Source organism: Macaca thibetana, chromosome 9 (assembly GCF_024542745.1).
Source record: "Macaca thibetana thibetana isolate TM-01 chromosome 9, ASM2454274v1, whole genome shotgun sequence".
Taxonomy (NCBI): domain Eukaryota; kingdom Metazoa; phylum Chordata; class Mammalia; order Primates; family Cercopithecidae; genus Macaca; species Macaca thibetana.
The window spans coordinates 23,234,732-23,252,495 of record NC_065586.1 but is presented as its reverse complement, the minus strand read 5'-3'; the positions used below and the strand labels follow the sequence as shown (position 1 = coordinate 23,252,495).

At 41.9% G+C, this 17,764-nt stretch overlaps 1 long non-coding RNA gene across 2 annotated transcripts in view; it reads left to right on the top strand.

The window, feature by feature from the left end:
- The window catches only part of LOC126962123 (uncharacterized), a 29,774-nt gene extending 13,725 nt beyond the window's left edge, over positions 1-16,049 (top strand). The window contains exons 2-4 of one of the 2 annotated variants that reach the window (XR_007728599.1): positions 321-529; positions 2,968-3,083; positions 15,753-16,049. This is a non-coding gene — a long non-coding RNA (uncharacterized LOC126962123). The remainder of the gene's footprint in view (positions 1-320; positions 530-2,967; positions 3,084-15,752) is intronic. The other variant, XR_007728598.1, reaches the window with a different exon arrangement.
- Positions 16,050-17,764: the final 1,715 nt, after the last annotated feature.

Sequence of the window (17,764 nt, the reverse complement as noted above, 5' to 3'; positions counted from 1 at the left end):
TTACAAGTGAGATTGCTGAGATAAGTGACTACCCCTCATGACCCACCTGGTCCTGGTCAGGGATGAAGGGAGAAGAGCACCCTGGTCTCTTTGACTCCAAAGTTTGTTCTCCTAAATAGAATATTCTATGAAGTGACCACATATTCCTTCGGCTCAATGATTCTACAATCTTTAGCCTAAAATGTGAATATGGAAATAGGTCAAAGACAGAAGTGGATTTAAACGCCACTTTCATGGATACCTGCTGTATACCAGGCATGGTGCAAAATGTGCCTCAAGGATGTTATCTTTTTTTCTTTTTCTTTTGTATTTTTTTGCAGGCAGCATCTTGCAATGTTGTAGGTTGCCTGGGCTGGTCTTGAACTTCCGGTGTCAAGGGGATCCTTCCACCTCGATTCCCAAAGTGTTGGGATTACAGGTGTGAGCTGTCACGCCTAAGTGAGCCAAGGGTGTTCTCACTTAATCCTGTTACAACCAGTTTTCTGATGAATCTTAAGACAGCTGAAGAAGCTTGCCCGAGATCAGGCAGGTAAGAGGCGCGGAGGTGGAGTTTGGCAGCAGGTCCGTCAGTCAGACTAGAGACTACAGTGCTTCCTCAAGGGGACTTCTGAACAGATGAAACATATCAGAAAAGTTACACTCTAGCTTCTGTCTTTAAGGATAATCCTTAGGCATCTCGGAGGCACATGGTTCTGTTTGGTCAAGTGCATGGCTGTCCCTGTTATTTGTGGGTCCAAGGCACAAGTATGGGTGGAGGCCCACATACCATATGACTAAATATGTAAACACAAACCAAGTTAACATGCTGCTAAATAGATTATGTTCGATCTTTCTACCTAGATAAACATATCTTTAGGATGTGTGTAAGGCCAGGTTTCAGTTTCTAATTCTCCTTAGCATGACAAGCCGGGGGTGACAGCATGAGGCACTCCTCTTCCTCCGCAATGAAGGATCGTGTGCTGCACCTCCAGCCCTCCAACCCACAGGAGCTCTGAGCTGTGCATCACCCTCTAGGGTCTTGGGTGCATGCCTGACTGCACCATCTGCTCTTAAGAAGAGGGCCCCCAGGAAGAAGCTGGAGCAAGGCCTGTAAATCAACCTGAGGCCATTTGGCAGGGAAGTCAGGGGTGCTGCGTACTTTGAAGTTTGATCTAGACAGGGGCCATGTGACTGTTGGGTAGGGCATGGCACCTGAGCTGCATCTCCCTATCCAGAGGCTACAGTGGAGAAAGTTCAGAGCAAGGCCCCGCTATGCTCAGGGCTGCTCCTGCTGGGCCTAAGGGCCCAGAGTACTGCTTGTGGCGCAGAGCCAAATTCAAAGAAGCATCCTTGGCCGGGTGCAGTGGCTCACGTCTGTAATCCCAAGCACTTTGGGAGGTCAAGGCGGGTGGATCACCTGAGGTCAGGGGTTCGAGACCAACCTGGTCAACATGGTGGAACCCCATCTCTATAAAAATACAAAAATTAGCCAGATGTGGTGGTGGACAGCTGTAATCCCAGCCACTCAGGAGGTTGAGGCACAAGAATCGCTTGAACGCAGGAGGTGGAGGTTGCAGTGAGCCGAAATCGTACCACTGCACTCCAGCCTGGGGGACAGAGTGAGACTCTGTCTCGGAAAAAAAAAAAAAAAAAAACACAAACAAAAAAAACAAAGCGGCATCCTTGAATCAACCAATATTAGTTTGTTTTTTGCTTTTTGTTATGTTTTTTGTTTGTTTGTTTTTGAGACAGGGTCTTGAGACCCAGGCTGGAGTGCAGTGACACTATCACAGCTCACTGCAACCTAGACCTCCTGAGCTTGAGCAATCTTCCCATTTCAGCTTCCAGAGTAACTGAGACCACAGGTGTGTACCACCACACCTAGCTAATTTTATTTATTTTATTGTAGAGACAGAGTCTCCCTATGTTTCCCAGGCTGATCTCAAATGCTTGACCTCAAGCAATCTTCCTGCCTCAGCTTCCCAAAGTGCTGGGATTACAGATGTGAGCCTCCATGGCGGCGCCAATATTAGTTTTTAAAACTATTTCCCATCCTTTAACCTTGCCTAGACTCTAAAACATTCAAAGTCATCCATTGCTGTCTGGGTGTGGTGACTCATGCCTGTAATCCCAGCACTTTGAGAGGCCGAGGTGGGAGGATCACTTGAGGCCAGTAGTTCCAGACCAGCCTTGGCAATATAGTAAGACCCCAGCCCTATACAAAAATTTTAAAAATTAACTGAGTGTGGTGGCTTGCATCTGTAGTCCCAGCTACTCAGGATGCTAAGGCAGAAGAGCTACTTGAACTCAGGAGTTCAAGACAGCAGTGAGCTTGATCACGCCACTGCACTCAATGTGGGCAACAGAATTAAAGCCTATCTCTAAAAATAATAAAAATAAAAAATTTTTACAGTTATCCAGTAAATATATCCCAGAAATAATTCTTCAATCCTCCTCTTTTCACAATTTTCTACCATCTCACTGGCTCCAAAGGCCCTCCAACCACACATACCTCCTAATCAAGAAAGATAGTCTCTCCCTGTAATACCCAGGTCAATTTCTCTGGCCTCCCTACTTCCCTTCCTCCTTCTTTCCCTTTCTTTCTTTTTTATTTTTCTCACTTCCTTTTCTTCTCCCAGCTTTTAATTATGTGAACCCGCTTAGCTTTCCTTAAGAAAAATTCCTTGTTCCTCTTCCAGCCTAGGTTTCATGTATTCTTAGATTTTTGTATCACAGATATTTTTAACCAAGGAAAAGAGGAGCACTTGAGGGATGAGGGTGGGCAGGGTGTTAAGAGAAGGTGAGTGGACAACAAGTAGATTCCCTGGGTTGAGAGACTGGGTGCATAGAGAGTTGATATGCTGAGAAAGACCAGGTTCCTTGGGTGGAACCTAAAACAAAAAACAAACAAAACCTGCGAAAATGAGAGTCAGGTAGGCACCAAATAAACTGTATATATTTTATCTTTTGTTTGTTTGTTTGAGACAGGGTCTCGATTTCACTCAGGCTGGAGTATGGTAACATGAACCTGGCTCACTGAAGCCTCAACCTCCTGGGCTGCAGCGATCCTCCCACCTCAGCCCACCAAATAACTGGAATTACAGGTGTGTGCCACCATGCCCGGCCAATTTTGGGGGATTTTTTTTGGTAGGTACATGGTCTCGCTGTGTTACCCAGGCTGGTCTGGAACTCCTGTGTCAACCCATCTACCCATCTCAGCTTCCCAAAATGCTGAGATTACAGGCATAAGCTACCATACCTGGCCATATTTTGCCTTTTCTTTTAGAAATGTGTACACTAAAAGACTAATTTTTGACATTAAAATTCAGGGAAATCACTAAAAATATATATGATGACTTTCAGGAATTTTTTTTTTAATGCTTAATTTGATTTCTTGAGTACTGTGTGTTTTTCTATATTTGTTTTGCTTAAAAAACAACAACAATAGAGCTGGGCATGGTGGCTTGAGCCTGTAGTCCCAGCTACTTGGAGGCTGATACAGGAGGATTCTTTGAGCCCAGGAGATGGAGGCTGCAGTGAGCAATGATCACACCACTGCACTCCAGCCTGGGCAACAGAGTGAGGCCCTGTCTATAAAATAAAAATAAAATAACGACAATAAAAAATCATTTGTAAAAACCAGATATACTCCCAACACATCAGGATATACAGTTTTGGCAACCCAATATATATATTACTAGCTCTGCAACATTGGGGAGACAGTATTAACAGAAACTGCAGTCCACATCATTGAGTTCAAATGATTTATCGATGATGGTTTTTCCTTTGAATCTAGAATATTTTTCTAAATCTAAGAAATACCTGCCAGATTTATTGTATTGTACTTAGCTTATATGAATGTTAACATTTTATTTTATTTTTTATTTTTAGAGAAAGGGTCTCACTGTTGCCCAGGCTAGAGTAGTGACATGATCATAGCTCACTGCAGGCTCCAGCTTCCAGGCTCAAGCCATCCTCCCACCTCAGCCTCCTGAGTAGCTGGGATCACAGGCATGCATTACCATGCCCAACTAATTTTTTAAATTTTTTTTGTAGGGATAAGGGTCTCCCTACGTTTTCCAGGCTGGCCTCAAACTCCTGGGCTCAAGCAGTCCTCCTGCCTCAGCCTCCCAAAGTGTTGGGATTACAGGCCTGAGCCACCACTTCTGGCAGAATGTTAACATTTTAAACAAGAAATAGCATATTCCTTAAGGAATATGCTTTCAAAGGTTGATACATTCATAAGTGAGCTTGTTTTCCTACTGAGCTGTATTTTCCTTCCTTGAATTCCATTTTAAATTATAAACCGAAAGTAGAATTTTAAGCCCTCCTAACCATCTGAATGGACTCTCCTCTTGGCCAAGGGCATTCCAAAGTAAACCTGAAAAACCTAGTTCAGGCCATGATGGGAAGTGGGAGCCAGACATGCCTCATTATACCCTCCTCCTTTTTGGAATTACTGGTAGAACAGACTCTTTAAATCTGATAAGAAACATTTGCAATCTATTCTTTCTGAAGCCTGCTACCTAGAGATTTCAGCAGCATGATAAAACCTTGGTCTCAACAACACCTTATCATAGCTCATACGTTCCTTTCTATTGACAATAATTACTTCAACCAATCGACAATCAGAAAACTTTAAAATCCACCTATGACCTGGAAGCCCCCTCCCCACTTTGAGTTGTCCCACCTTTCCGGACTGAACCAATGTACATCTTACATGTATTGACTGATGTCTCATGTCTCCCTAAAATGTATAAAATCAAGCTGTATTTGACCAACTTGGGCAGTTACCACCTAAGGCCATGTCGTAGGCATGTCCTTAACCTTGGTAAAATAAAATTTCTAAATTGATTGAGATCTGTCTCAGATACTTTTGGGTTCACAGAATGATACTGAGAAAATAAGAACGGATCTACGTTTTATCAATAAATTTTAAGCATATATTAATTTATAAAATAAGGTATGGTATATCTGCCTTTATTTATAGTGCTTGTTTTTTCTTTTAAGCTTTTAATCTGTGTTTTGAAGGAAAATGCATGTATTTGTCGCAGGTTTCTTATGAAGCATTGCTGGCAAGGGGACATTTGGCTCTTATAAAATGAAATGAAAGGCAACATTTTCTAGCAATTTTAAGTATCAAGTACTTTGGAGTAACTTCATCAGGATACGATTGCTGTTGTGGGTTGCTTGTTTAATTCTAGAGTAGGCAGTAATGTAAATTTATATCAGCTATTTTGAACCTGTAATTTTGCAATAACTAGACCTTAAGACATGAAAGCATAGTGGTTCAAATATGAATCATCATTACACTTCTTTCTAAGATCTGTTCTACAGTTTGAGTAGCTTTTCCACTAGAAGTGACACTCGGCAGGTAGGTAGGCTTTGAGTCCTTTTGTCTCACTAAAGTGAATCATAGCCATAAAAATTTTGTTTTTTTGTTTTTGTCTTTTTTGTTTTTTTGAGACAGAGTCTTATTCTGCCACTTAGGCTGGAGTGCAATGGTGCAATCATTGCTGACTGCACCCTCGACTGCCTGGGATCAAGTGATCCTCCTGCCTGGACCTCCCAAACTGCTTGGGAATACAGGAGTGAGCCACAATGTCCAGGCTCAAAAAGTTTTAAAATATGACCATATACTATTTAAGATTACTCTTTGGAACGTGCGTTGTTGTTTAGAAAATCTGATAATTTTTTAAACTATCAACAAAAGAGCTTAGAGCTCAGAATGTAAGAACTGTGCAGTAATTGTCTCCTAAATTTGGTACTAATCATATCCTTTCACATACTATATTTAATTCTCGGCTTTCCTTCGAAAAGAAGACGAAACACTTGGAGAGAGTTTAAAGGAAAGCCATAAAAATGATTAAAGGTTTGGAAAACAAGCTCCATGAGCTTCGGCTTAAAGAGGCTTTGCTTATTCTGCTGGTGGCACAGAATGTGAGCCCAAATCGGAGGAAAGCTTTCAAAGGAAGGACAGCTAATATCTTTGCTACCATATAGAAAGAATTTAAGTTAAATATTAAATATCCTCACAATGGGATGATTTACCCAAAAGACCATCGAAAAGCACTGTGCAAAGGACCATCAGAAATAGGGTAGATTTTTGGCTGGGCATGGTGGCTCACACCTGTCATTTCAGCACTTTGGGAGGCCAAGGCGGGAGGATCACCTGAGGCCAGGAGTTTAAGATCACCCTGGCTAACATAGCAAGACTTTGTCTCTATTAAAAAAGAAAAGAGTAGATTTTCAATTGGTGGTGTTACAGTACACAGGTGGACATGAGCAGGGCAGGAGAGGGCCCCTCCCACCCCCAAAGAGACTGTTAGGCAACCATCAGTTGATGATCAGATAGTTGTTAAGCTGGCTCACTAAAGTAATAATTGGTCACAGCTGGCACCAGGGAACGGCAGTCTCCCAGTAGACAAACACCTGAAACTGGTGATCGGCAGCTTCCTGATAAGACCTCAGGAGCTAGGCAAGTGGGCTCCAGCATGCCCACGAAGAGGCAAAATGGTGGAGTATAACTGGTATATGACCTTCTTCTAGAAGCACTCAACTAGTAAGGAGAGGATGCCTCAAGCGAGCATGTGTACAACTCCAGTAAACGTACTGTTCATGCGGCCCCTCCCAAGTGCTGGCAGGCCACTGTGCATGTGCACAGCCCACTCCACGGGAAGAATCAGGGGAGAAGAGACACAGACCCCAGAAGAATGCTAATGTAGAAAACCCCAAGTCAAAAGTCAAATCACCCACTTGAATCTCTCAAGTCACCTTCTTGGCCCTCTTCCAAGTGTACTTTACTTTCTTTCCTGCTCATTTTTTTTTTTTTTTTTTATTTTATTTTATTTTATTTTTTTTGAGACAGAGTCTAGCTCTGTCACCCAGGCTGGAGTGCAGTGGCGCATTCTCGGCTCCCTGAAAGCTCTGCCTCCCAGGTTCACACGATTCTCCTGCCTCAGCCTCTCAAGTAGCTGGGACTACAGGTGCCCGCCACCACACCCGGCTAATTTTTTTAATTTTTAGTAGAGACAGGGTTTCACCGTGTTAGCCAGGATGGTCTCGATCTCCTGACCTCGTGATCCACCTGCCTTGGCCTCCCAAAGTGCTGGGATTTCAGGCATGAGCCACTGCGCCCGGCCTCCTGCTCTAAAAATTGTTAATGAACTTTCACTCCTGCTCTAAAACTTGCCGCCGTCTCTCTCTCTCTCTCTCTCTCTCTCTCTCTTTCTGCCTTCTGCCCCTTAGTAAAATTCTTTCTTCTGAGGAGGCAAGAATTGAGATTGCTGCAGACTCATCCAGATTCACTGCTGCTAACAGTAGGTAGGAGAGAGCTTTGGCGTATTTGACGCCAAGTAGAATGTAATCAATAGCCTCTTGAAATTTCTTTTGGTTCCATGATTCTAGGATCATTTTCATTTGTGTAAGTGAATGGCAAATGTTATGCTACAAATGGTGAGATCACAACCTCAAAGTGGTGTTCAAGGTCTCAGTCAAACTCTGATGATATGGAGGAGTATTAAACCTGTTGGTGATCCAGTAAATACGACTGGATAGTGATAACGACAATATTGACAGAGTCCAGTTCTATTGTTGCTTAGGCCAATTCATTAATGATTAGAAAATATAATCTCCCCAGCTGGGTGAGGTCACGCCTGCAATCCCAGCACTTTGGGAGGCTGAGGCAGGCCGATCACCTGAGGTCAGGAGTTTGAGACCAGCCTGGCCAACATGGTGAAATCTTGTCTCTACTAAAAAGTACAAAATTTAGGTGGGTGTGGCGGTGAGTGCCTGTAATCTCAGCTACTCTGGAGGCTGAGGCAGGAGAATCCCTTGAACTCAGAGGCACAGGTTGCAGTGAGCAAAGATTGTGCCATTGCACTCCAGCCTGGGTGGCAAGAGTGAGACACCGTCTCAAAACAAAACAAAGCAAAACAAACAAACAAACAAAAAAACAGAAAAGAAAAGAAAAAGAAAATATAATCTCCCCAATTGCAGCTTGGCTTCATTGATAACTCTATAAAATTCGAGGGAAATCATAGGAAATCATGCTTACTATAGGTTTAATTGTTGCTATGGTCTGAATGTGTGTGTCTGATATAGTTAGGCTTTGTGTCCACACCCAAATCTCATCTCAAATTGTAATCCCCATGTGTTGAGGGAGGGACCTGTAATTCCCGTGTGTCAAGGGAGGGAGGTGATTGGATCATGGAGACAGTCTCCCCCACACTGTTCTCGTGATAGTAAGTGAGTTCTCACAAGATCTGATGGCTTTGTAAGCACCTGGTATTTTCCCATTGCACTTCTCTCTCCTGTCGCCGTGTGAAGAAGGTCCTTGTTTCCCCTTCACCTTCCACCATGATTGTAAGTTTCCTGAGACCTCCCTAGCCATGTGGAACTGTGAGTCAATTAAACTTCTTTCCTTTATAAATTACCCAGACCCAGACCCAGGTGGTATATTTATAGCAGTGTGAGAACGGATTAATGCAGTGTCCCCCCGCCAAATTTAAATGTTGAAATCCTAACCCCCAAGATGAAGTTATTAGGAGGTAAGGCCCTTAGGAGATGATTAGGTCCTGAGAGTAGAGCCCCTGTGGATGGAATTACTGACTGTGGTGTAATATGAAATGTATTTGACCTTTGTCTCTGGTTCCTGTCAGAGAGCTCTAAAACTTAGAGTTTCCCTAGTGTCTTTTGTTATTTATAATGAGGCCCTTTGATAACACCTGAGTTTATACTGACAAGATGACTTAGGGTGGGGTCCCCAGATAATTTTATCAGGGGGCTGCTCCCCAAAAAGAACACACGATTAGAGGAGTAGAGGGTCAGAACTTCAGCCCCACCTACCAACCTGCAGGAAATGGGGGCCACTGGAGATTGAACTTTATTTTAAAAACTTTTTTTGAGATAGGGTCTCACTCTGTTGCCCAGGCTGGAGTGCAGTGGTGCAATCAGAGCTCACTGCAGCCTCAACCTCTTGGGCTCAAGTGATCTTCCTGTCTCAGCCTTCTGAGTACCTGGGACTACAGGCATGTACCACTATGCCTGGCTAATTTATGATTTTTTTGTAGAGATGAGGTCTCCCTAACAGGTTGCTCTTGAACTCCTGGGCTCAAGAAATCCTCCTGCTTGTGCTTCCCCAAGCACTGGAATTACAGGTGTGAGCCACTGCACCTGGCCAAAAAACTGTTGAACAATGATATTTGATGAGTTCCAGGTTGCTGAACACTTGGAGGTGCTGGGAGTGAGGGTGCTCAGAAAGGCCACGGAAGTTCTGCACCCCCTGCCCCATACCTTGCCCTCTGCCCTTCTTCATCTGACTGTTCATGGTATCCTTTAAAACAAGCTGGTAAACGGATCTAGAACCAGAAATACTGTTTAACCCAGCCATCCCATTACTGGGTATATACCCAAAGGATTATAAATCATGCTGCTATAAAGACACATGCACACGTATGTTTATTGCGGCACTATTCACAATAGCAAAGACTTGGAACCAACCCAAATGTCCATCAATGATAGACTGGATTAAGAAAATGTGGCACATATACACCATGGAATACTATGTAGCCATAAAAAAGGATGAGTTCATGTCCTTTGTAGGGACATGGATGAAGCTGGAAACCATCATTCTGAGCAAACTACCTCAAGGACAGAAAACCAAACACTGCATGTTCTCACTCATAGGTGGGAACTGAACAATGAGAACACTTGGACACAGGGTGGGAAACATCACACACTGGGGCCTGTCATGGGGTTGGGGAGGAGGGAGGGATAGCATTAGGAGATATACCTAATGTAAATGACAAGTTAATGGGTGCAGCACACCAACATGGCACATGTATGCATATGTAACAAACCTGCACGTTGTGCACATGTACCCTAGAACTTAAAGTATAATAAAAATAAAAAATAAATTGTAAAAAGCTGGTAAACATAAGTAAAGGGTTTTCTGAGTTCTGTGAGTCACTTAGCAAATTAACGAATCCTGAAGAGGGGGTGATGCGACCCTCTGACTTATAACCTGTCATTCAACAATACTGGAGGCCTGGACTTGAGATTGGCTTCTGAAATGAGGCCAGGCTTCTGAGACTGTGCCATTAACCTGTGGGATCTCACACTCTTTGAAATAGTGTCAGAATCAAATTGAATTACAGGACACCCAGTTGGTGTCCACTAGAGAATTGCTTGGTCTATGAGGAAAAACCCCACATATCTCTGGTCACAAAAGTGTGCCATATGGAGTATGAAAGTAGAGATAATTTTTTTTTTTTTTTTTTGAGATGGAGTCTCACTCTGTCACCTAGGCTGGAGTGCAATGGCACACTCACTGCCATCTCCACCTCCTGGGTGCAAGCAATTCTCCTGCCTTGGCCTCCCCAGTAGCTGGGATTACAGGCATGCACCAGCATGCCAGGCTAATTTTTATATTTTTAGTGGAGATGGGATTTCACCATGTTGGCCAGGCTGCTACCAAATTCCTGACCTCAGGTGATCCACCCACCTTGGCCTCCCAAAGTATTGGGATTATAGGCATAAGCCACCGTGCCTGACCTCTTTTTCCTTTATAGTGGCTTTATAAAAATGATTTGAAAGTGCTCCCTTGCCCTCTTCACCATGTGAGGACACAGTGAGAAGGTTCTCTCTGTAGAGCAAGAAGTTGGCCCTCACCAGACAGCAAGTCTTTTGACCACCCAGCCCTCAGAACTGTGAGAAATAAATTTCAGTTGTTCATAAGCCACCCAGTTAATGGTATTTTGTTATAGCAGCCCAAATGGACTAACAATTATGAAGAAAAGCACTGTTATGGAAATTTTAGTAACTAAGAAAAATTGCCTAAGATTGGAATGTCATAAACTAACATGTTTCTTTATCTGCAGAGTCCTTTACTTGATATTAACTTTGACCATGTATTCTCTTGGTGACTGCGACGGCTCACCATGATACAGATGATAAGCTGTACAAACATGCTCATAAGTGTTCACTGTGTGAGCAAGAGTGAGGACCTATCTATACTCAACATTTTCTGGATTTGCTTGGTATTGGAAATATTGGGGGGGTTTTTTGTTTGTTTTTATTTTTTCTTAGAGACAGAGTCTCACTCTGTCACTCAGGCTGGAGTGCAGTAGTATGATCATAGCTTACTGCAGCCTCGACCTACTGGCTCAAATGGTCCTCCCACCTCAGCTTCTTGAGTAGCTGGGACTACAGGCACGCACCACCATGCCTGGCTAATTTGATTTGTTTTTTTGAGACAGGGTCTCACTATGTTGCCCAGGCTGATCTTGAACTCCTGGACTCAAGTGATCCTCCTGTCTCAGTCTCCCAAAGTGCTGGTATTACGGGTGTGAGCCACTATGCCTGGCGGTTTGGTTGCTGCTGTTGTTGTTGTTTTCCCTTAGAGACAGGTTCTTGCTCTGTCGTTGCCCAGGATGGAGTGTAGTGGCCCAGTCATAGCTCACTGCAGCCTTGACCTCCTGGCTCAAGAGATCCTCCTGCCTCAGCCTCCTGAGTAGCTGGGACCACAGTCAGTGTTAGAAAGTTAGGTTTGAAATGAAAGTCTGCAGACACATCTCCTGTCCTCAAAAGAACAAAATATACTAAAGAAACATATATTGTATTTGCTAGTAGGACCATACTGTTTATTATATAGATACTTTTTTAAACCAAAGTTTCTATACACTAGAATTTGGGGGAAGCCATAATATCAAGCAAAGAAAATTCAAAATTTCATTTTAAACATTACTTTGACAGTAATATAAGTATTTTGCCAAACTTTATTAACCTTAACCTAATAATGAAAAAAGTAGAAAAATCAAGAATGTGGGACATTGTTTAAGACTATTGGGAAAAATGTCATTATTATAGAAATATTTTTAGACAGAAAAATTGTTGTAGATTAAGAATTAAAGAGAAATAATCAAATGCAATGTACAAATCTTGCTTGGAACCCAGATTCAGAAAAATAAAACCCAGCTCTAAGACATCTTTTAAATAACTGGAGAAATTCAAACATAGACTGTATATTAGATAATACACAAGTAATGTTAATTTTCTTAAGTGTGATATTATGATTGGTTATATAAAATATATCTTTATTCTTAGACAATCTCTCTCCCTCTCTTCCTCTCCATATGTGTGTATATGTATAAATAGCCAGCTGAGGTTGGGTGCGGTGGTGACTGCCTGTAATCTCGGCTGCTTGGGAGGCTGGGGCAAAAGGATCACTTGAGCCCAGGAGTTCAAGGGTGTAGTGCACCGTAACTGCACATGTGAATAGTCACTACACTTCAGCCTCAACAATATAGCAGGAACCCATCTGTTCTTTGTTAGGCCACCACGCCCGGCCTATAATTTTCTTAATAACTTGAATAATGCATAAAGTTAATCTAAACCAATTGCCCACTGAGTCGATCCCAACTGTAATAGAGACGGGGTTTCACCATGTTGCCCAGGATGGTCTTGAACTCCTGAGCTCAAGCAATCCACCCCATCTCGGCTCCCAAAGTGCTGGGATTACAGATGTGAACCATTGTGCCTGGCCTACCATTAGATTTGTAATTGGTTAATCACAATCCTTCCCGTGTTCATTTGTGATTTGCTAGATTGGTTGGAACTTACATAATTTATATTTGGATTAGAGAATCCCTTTGGAATGCCACAAACCTGTTTTGCTTTGCTGATTAAATTCTTTGTTGCATGTTTTGCAAAAAAAATCCAGCTAGATTACAAAATGCTACACACCCACTAAATGCTTCAGAAACACAAGTTGGACAGAGCATTTTATTTCTTCTCAGGAGCTGCCTGAGTCACCACATGACTTGTTGGGTCTTGAGAACCTGCTTGAATAGAACAGGCTTGAGCTGTCTGAGAAATTATTTGTGGCATGTTATTTCAAATAAGATTCAACACGTGTTTTATGGATTTTTTTCTTTTAATACGAATATTGCAAGGTATTTTGGGAAACTTTTATTATTGAAACAATATTCAGATTATTTTGCTTTGTCATATAGGGATTGAACAATTTGGAAAAGTTGGCACTGTTAAAATATTTCGGGGAGCATGCAATGCATTCTTGCAATAACAGGCAAAACATCATACAATGTCAAGAGAATGCCCCTCTCTATTCTGTGAAACACAAGTTCAAAGGTTTTCTGAATAATCACCAAGGACACCTAGCAATTATGATGTGGTTTCTTTTCAGGGGCAAAAGCAAGAAGCCTCGTGCCATGGATACATTTGTAGCTAATTATTTGTTACATAACATGATATGATATAAATCAGATTGGAGTATACAATTTTCACAGAATGTATTCGGAAAGGCCCACTCTTATACATGCAGGGCTTTGGTGCCCCATATTGTTGAAAGGTTGCAGGGAATTGACTCATTAACTGAACATCACTTCACCCCGTAGGTCATTTGACTTTAGTGGATTAGGAACAACTTGAAAATTAATCACAGTAAACATACTGAGTGGAATTCTCACTCCCCTTGTCTCTACTTCCATGGTTCTTTGCCCTCTGTTATTAGGTATTGTGTGGGTTTTATTAAAAGTTGTAAATGTGTCAACCTCCCCCTCGGGATCACACAAAATCAGGGACAATGGTCTATCAGTGTTTTCTTTATCAGACGCTCTTGTATGTTACCTTGTACAGACAGTCGCTGGCTTATCATGGTTTGATTTAAATTTTTCAATTTTACAGTGCTGTGAAAGCGATACACGTGAGTAGAAACTGTATTTCAGGGACCCATACAACCATTCGGTGTTTCACTTTCAGTATAGTATTCAAAACATTACATAAGATATTCAATACTTTATCATAAAATAGGTTTCGTGGTAGATGATTTTCCTAACCATAGGCTAATACAAATGTTCTGCACATGTTTAGGGTAGGCTAGGTTAAGCTATGATGTTTGGTAGGTTAGGTGTATTAAATGCATTTTCAACTTACGGCATTTTGATGGGTTTATCAGAATGTAGCCCCATCTTAAGTGGAAGAGCATCTGTACATACAAATGCCTCAATAAATGTTTATTGGATTAATTGTTTGGGGGTAGAAATATATGAAGGAGTCAAGAATGATTACATTTCAGGCAAAATACATTGACTAGGCAATTGACACAAAGATGGGGTAAGATAAATGCATTCCAGTACCATTTGGAGCAGATTTAATATCATTCACATTATTTAGGAGCCCTTTGGTTCTTTTTACCCTTTAGTGCCCTTTTACCCTTCCCTCTCTTGTTCTCTTCATCTTTAAGCTTTGTACTCGTGGAAATAATTGACTATTGAGTTTCTGAGGCTGCAGGAAATGCTTAGAAATGACTGAACCCGTAATCCAAGTGAGCCCAGAGACCTTTGGAAGAAATATTTTTTACTCATTTGTTTTTGAGACAGTGTCTCGCTCTGTTGCACAGGCTGGAGTGCAGTGGCACAATCAGGGCTCATGGCAGCCTCTACCTCCTGGACTCAAGTGATCCTCCAACCCCAGCCTCCTGAGTAGCTAGGACTTACAAGCAAGCACCACCAGGCCTGGCTAACTTTTACTTTTTTATTTTCTGTACAGATGGGGTCTTCCTACATTGCCCAGGCTGCTCTCAAATTCCTGAGCTCAATCAATCCCACCACCTCGGTCTCCTAAAGTGCTGGGATAATAGGCATGAGCCACTGTGACAGACCTGTCCATGTTTGTTTGTTTGTTTTTAAATGAGCTTTTACTTAATCATGGCTTCTAAACTGTTTTGGAAAAGTCTGAGCTGTATTTCTAAGAGAATAGCTACCTGCTAAAGGCACTGCCAGAAAGTCAGACCCCTTCCCCACCCCCCTGCCCCCCCCAGCCCCAGGTCCTTAGGGGTCTTGCTAGTGTCAGCCCTGGCTCCTCACCTTGTTTCCGTGTGGAGTTAAGGAATGTTTCCTGAAAGAAGATATAAATAACTACAGAGATTCTTCCTTCTCTTTCCACCTATTCCTCCTTACCCCAGACAATCCACTAACACCTTCTAGAGCAACAGAACTTTAAAAATTTTTACAATTTTTAAAATAACACCTGACACTAACTTCATGGAGTCACAGGCCAAAATTTCATGCGTAAAAACAATACATCAAGTTCCCAGAGCACTTCCAGATAATTATTAGAAAAATGTTTCCTTTACCTTATTACTAGGACCATTCAGTCCCTATAAATAAGATTCCATTAAAATAAAATCACTGAAAGGCAGGCACAGTAGTGTGCACCTGTAGTCTGAGCTACTAGAGATGCAGGAGGATTGCTTGAGGCCAGGAGTTCTAGGCGGTCCTGTGCTATAATCATGCCACTGCACTCCAGGTTGGGAGACATACGGAGACGTGTCTTTAACCAAACAAACAAGCAAAAAAAAAAAAAAAAAAAAAAAAAAAAAATCATTTCCAAGGAGGAAGTGTAATGTGAGCTGTAGTGCCCTGCCTAGGTCCCTAACATCATTTCAGGACTGAGGGACTCATTCCACAGTTGCTGGGAATGCTGGTACTAACAATTTCCACCTCAGAGAGTGAGAGCCCCAGAAAGCCCAACCCCAAAGGGTACATTTTCTTTCCACCAGTCTGGGGCTTCAGCGACTGGGGGTATAAAGGACTAGACACACCCACCTCCAATTTTGGACTACTTGAAAGGGCCAACCCAGACAAGTTTGGGGTACTTGCCCAGCTCCGTTTCTCTGATAACCGCCCACCCTTCTATCCACAGGGTGTTTTGCTTAAGCCACGTTTGTATCACATGACTTCTCCCCTGGCCAGGTCACATGGTGCAGCTGGGCCAATCCGATGCTTTCTTCTGGGAATCTGGAAAAGGGCTTGAGAGTGTTCATCTCTGCTTGATAAATGTGGCTAGTGTGAGGGGCCCCAGCCTGCCTAGTGGACTTAAGAAGGAGCAAAATATGGTCCCAGGAAGACAAAAATGGAGGTATTGTGAAAGAAGCCAAGATGAGAGAAGAACCAACTACATAATTTGTTACATCCAATGCAAAATGAAAGGCAGAGCCTCTTGTTCAAAAACCAGGACAAATGTATTTTTAAGTAACTAAAATATAAAGCTCTTTCCTTTCTTCCATGGTCTTTCTCTCAGTTTGTCCTGGTGTGTTTTATTTGCTATTGATGCCATTCCAGATAAAGAAGAATTGAAATTTGATTTTTGATTTTTTTTGGTAGAAATGGGGTCTTGCTGTATCACCCAGGATGGTCTCGAACTCCAGTTCGAGAAGCGATCCTTCTGCCTCGGCCTCGGCAAGTGCTGGGATTATAGGCGTGAGCCACTGCGCCTGGCCTAAAAAAAAAAAAATTAATTTAAAATTATTAGTATACGTTTTACCATTTGTCTTGTGCAAAGTCAATCTTTCTTCTTTCTTCCAGGGGGACATTTGAATTGATTTTATGGAGCCATAAGGCATTAAAGATACCTTTTTGTCCATTTTATGTCGTGTTATCGTTTCTTCTTCTTTGTTTTTAGCTCTAAAACAAATCCTAAAGTCCGTAATTACCAAGTAAGTTACTGCTTTTATAAGTTCTCATTTAATACTGCCCTATGGTTTCTAAAAGTTCTACAGTGAGGAATCATTATTCTTATAATTAGATTTTTAAAAATAAAAATAGCAGCCGGGCGTGGTGGCTCACGCCTGTAATCCCAGCACTTTGGGAGGCTGAGGCAGGTGGATCAGGAGGTCAGGAGATCGAGACCGTCCTGGCTAACACAGTGAAACCCCGTCTCTATGAAAAATACAAAAAATTAGCCAGGCATGGTGGAGCGCACCTGTAGTCCCAGCTACTCGGGAGGCTGAGGCAGGAGAATCACTTGAACCCGAGAGGCAGAGGTTGCAGTGAGCCAAGATCATGCTATTGTATTCCAGGCTGGACAACAAGAGTGAAACTCCATCTTAAATAAATACATAAATTAAATACAATTAAATAAAAATGGCTACTCTGCCTGTGGGGTAGTCCTGCTCTGCTATGGAGCAGCCACCCTTTTATAAAAAATAAAAAATAACAACAATAAATTTTGTTTTGATAAATGAGTAACAGAAAAGCCCTTCCCTCAACCCTTGTTTCTTGGTCATCTGTACTACATATTTTTCTTATTATTAAAATTGAGATAAATTCACATACCATAATGTAACACCTGTTTTCAAGGAAAATATGAGAACATTAACTTACATGTAGAATCACTGAAATTATACAATTCATCTTTTATAACTCCTACATGCAGATATATTTTGTTCTTACCAGAACAGTGTAAACACTGCATAAAACTAACTCAAAGGTTTTTGTTTCACTTCTTAATACGTGCACATTCTGTCAATACTCTATCTTCAGTTTACTGATTCGTAAGGAAAGACTGAAAGGAAAAGGAACTATGGGTTGCCCCACCTTCCCCTTTCCTGTAATGTCCTCATTGTTGAAATAATACAAGAAAGGATATGATGGAATTCATTGGTTATCCATATTTCTTAGAATGCTGTAGGGGAGCTACAATTTCTCTTTTTCCTATTACCCAGCTAGTCCTAAGAATTAAACTGACATAAGACAGACAGGAGAAAAGTATACAGATTTAATGTGGTAACATTTTCACAGGAGCTCCCACAATAAAAACGAAGACCCAAAGAAGTTAGGTCAACAAAAGCTTATATACTGGGTTGGACCTAGAGGAGTAATTTGTGAAATGTGACAAGACAAAGGGGTCTGGGCTAGGGCAGTTAATTGTTGAAAAGTGGCTAGGAAAACAAGGCATAGTTTAACAAGGTGTATTTGAACATATT